We start from the raw sequence: 3,721 nt of genomic DNA, 5'->3' as shown, positions 1-3,721 counted from the left end.
GCACTGACGCCATGCAGGCCGCGCCGGGCATGGGGCGGGGAAGTGGGCAGGGACATGAGCAGGGCTATGGGCAGGGATCGGGGCGGGGATCCCTACAGAAGTGCAGGCTATGGGAACGGGTCAGTGCAGCAGGACCCCGAGTAGTTTGGCCCGGGTTCTGTCCCCTGGGCTGCATGGAGAGCAGAGGTGGCACTGGTGGCACTGCCATTTGGGACATGGCTCTGTTGGGACCCCGGACTGGGGTCCCTAGGCTGGGTATGCCGAGGACAAATAGGCAAGGCCGGGGACTGTCTGTGGCAGCCGTGGTGAATATTTCGTGTTATTTCTCTTTAGGATATGTATTAGAGTTAGAGAGGAGCCGTGGTAGCCTCATCTGCGTGAGATGCCACGAGTGCTGCACGTGCTGTCCTATTCAACATCTCTATACATCTTGCACTCCACAAACTGGTATACTGTGCTTTAAACAAGTTACAGTCTCAAAATGTCACTTTAAAGAGAATGGTCCGTGTGTATTTTTATAACAGGGACCGTAAAGCTCAGTCCTCAGCCCGGTGCTGGCATTTCCTCAACCACATGGAAGCTTTTCCCGGAGATGTATTTATGACCGAAATGCGTGGCAGCGAATTGGGGCGTGGCTACTGAGCTCACTGCCTCCAGCCATTCCAGGAACTACTTTCCAGCCCTACATTTCTATATCCATACTATATCCATAACAATGTTCCGTGCAAACTCTGTGAGCTGACACTGAAACATGAACTGGGCATCTTGGGTTTAACACACAAACACAGACACAAATAGTTTGGGGGCGGGAGAGGGGGGCGGGCTTGGAGTTTATTTTTCTGTCCTTAGTACAAGACACCACGTGTGCTCCAGGAAGGGAGTCCAGGTCAGATTTCCATGGTACAGGATGAGAAGGCACTGTGCAGCCATTCTTGGTCCATGTGTGTGTGATCCTCAGCTGTCACAGATAAAAAATCCTGTAATCACAATTTTATTAGGCTTTCATTTGGAAGCAGATGGGATTTTTTTTCTATGTCCTTTTTAGTTTGGAAGGGTGTTTTGGAGCCTGATTGCCCTAACAGCTCGAAATCTCCAGATTTCTTACTGCATGTCTTAATGGCTGATTTATATCCAGCTACTCTTGATTCACAGTCTTAATCTGAAGTTGTTTCTTTACGTTTTGGGCACACAGAGACAGATTTATCACCTCATGGTCTGCTTTGGCAGACTAGGGCTAGCTGAGTAAGTTCTGCTGGTTGGAAGTAGAAGGCTTTTAAATCCGTCTCTGAGGGGCTGGTTGATGTGTGGGAGGGGGTGCTGGCACAGGCCTGGTACATCCCTCTGCTTTAGGCATCTCCTCAGCCTGACATGGGCAGGGGGTGCCTCTTCCCTGGTGTGCTCAGGCAGCTTCCCCTGCGTGGTCTCTCCTCCCACTCCTCTGAGGATTCCCCTGGGGCTCTGCATGACATTCAAAGCTTGTGAGGAATGCACAGCTCACCCCAAATAACAGAAAACATGTAGCAGAGCAGCACAGGGGCCTCTTGCTGCTCCCACCCGTGCTGGGCTGAGGAGGGGGGTTACTTAATGAAAAGCATTTGCTGCGGCAGCTATCTATAGTCTGTTGTGTTTGGGAGGGGGCCCTGCCTGCCTGACCTCAGAGCTGACGTCATAGAACCCCAAATGGGGAACAGGGAGTGATCTAGAGAGAGGCACAGCCAGGCTGCCAGCCTGGGAGGGGACATGCCAGCACCACTGAAGGAGAGGAGTCCCCAGAGATGGGTACTCTGTATCCACAGGATCAAGACTCTTCAATTCCAGGTGAACCAAAAAAGTTTGTGTCCTGCTATCAGCTGACTCAGCAACGCGTGATCTGTGCTTCTGATCATCTACAAGCATTTTCCCTTCCCTGTTCAGCTTTCTTCACCACTTGGGTTCAAGCTGAAGGTTACCAGTTGGTTTATAAGGATGATCTCTGTATCAGCTTGCAGCTGGGAAACAGTTCTAGGAATGATAAGAAGGTTACAGATCTGTGTTTTACTAAGCAGGAGGGCTATGCCTTAAGAAATCCTTCAAGCCTGCACAGCGGATTTTTTAGGCGAGGCTCAGCATGCACAGAACTGGTCCCACCCTTTACTCCTGAGGTTCATCTGCCACAGCCTAGCAAGCTTGGACGGTGACAGCGAGGTCCTCAGGACGGAGGTTTACTTAGAGTATCCTTCTCTTGGATGGATGGCCTTACAGGGCTAAGCGAGCTCCATCTACCCAGGTTTGAAATTAGAGCTGTCCTTCTCCTAGGATGACTGTCAGAAGGCCAGTGAGCCCATCCTGCCTGTCGTGGTTTTGCCCGCCAGCCCATCCCTGGGGCTGAGGATGGTTTTGTCCAGGTGATTTCCGGACAAAAAACCAATCAAAAAGTTCAATGACGCCTTTGCTAATTACATCTTTAAGAAAACGGAAGAGAAGGTTGTTGCGCAGTTGAAATTAGAAGCAGCAGCCATGTAGGAGAGACGCGGTGGGCCCGAGGAGGGCCAAGGCCCCCTCCTCCCCGGCTTGGGCCGGGAGGCAGAGTGCAGCACTGAAGCCTCCCTTCTCTCTTGTGAGAGAGTGAAAAAAAAAAAGTTTAAAAAGATGAACTGCTTAGACGAGAAACCGCTGCAGAAGAATTCCAGCCATGAGATAACAAGACTTTCAAGGTCGAAGCTGGCAGCACAGGAAAGAGAAGAAAAGTTCGAAGGGGGGAGAACTGCTTTTTCTCCCTTTCGCTCTCCCTCCCTTCAGCAGGGTAAAGACTGAAAAATAAAACCCTGCCACCTGTAGAAGTTTGTTGGGGTGAAGACCCCCCATGCGGCTCACAGAGGAGCTTGTGGATGCACCAGAGATTTGTGACTTTAACAGAGAAAGCCTTATGCTGGAGTAAAAGCGGCTCAGATGAGGCAGAGTCCTGTTAAAGACTTTGTGACCCTCGAAGGGATCGATGCTTATGCTGGAGCGAGACGGCTCAAATAAGCTTGGGATCTCAGTGAGAGATCCATGCTGCTGCTGTTGAAGATTTATGACCCTGACGGGTATTAGAACCTACGCTGGAACACAAAGCGGTTCAGGTAGGGATGTTGGGATCCATGTGTGGGATCCGTGCTGCTGGTGCTAGAGAGAACCTACGCTGGAGCAGAAAATGGCTCAGGTGGGATATTGGGATCCGAGTAAGGGATCCAGACTGGACCCATGCCGAGAAGTCAATCAAGGACTGTTCTCCCATGGGGAGGGACCTCCATAGGGAAACAGGGGTGAACTCTTAAACCATTATCCCCTGTAACCCTGTGGAAGAAGATCCATAGTAAGCAAGTGTCCCCTTGCAAGTCTATGGAAGGAAACCCTTCAGGACCTGGGTAACCCTCAGCCTTCGGTTTTAGCCCAGGAGGGGGGTAAGCCCAGCCCTGGAGGCCAACACAGAATGAGAGAGAGATAAAGAAGTTCCAACTGCGACGAAAGTGCTGCAGTTACTGGAGAGAGAGAGAGCTGGAATTCTGAGAACAAAAAAAGACTGTTTCTCCTCCTTGGACTGATATAAAGGGAAGTGGGGGGAAAAGTATCTTTTGTAAATACATAGTACCTTTTACTCAAGTAGAATTGTTGTAGATATAATTCTTTAGTTTTAGTTTGTTAATAATAAATACTCATACTTTTTTTTCAATTCAGTCTCTTTTTGTCTGCATAAACCTTC

This window comes from Myiozetetes cayanensis, unplaced genomic scaffold (assembly GCF_022539395.1).
Source record: "Myiozetetes cayanensis isolate MyiCay16 unplaced genomic scaffold, myiCay2020 scf5-8, whole genome shotgun sequence".
In the NCBI taxonomy this organism is placed as follows: Eukaryota; Metazoa; Chordata; class Aves; order Passeriformes; family Tyrannidae; genus Myiozetetes; species Myiozetetes cayanensis.
The sequence above is the reverse complement of the archived record's forward strand: the minus strand, read 5'-3'. Positions refer to the sequence as shown.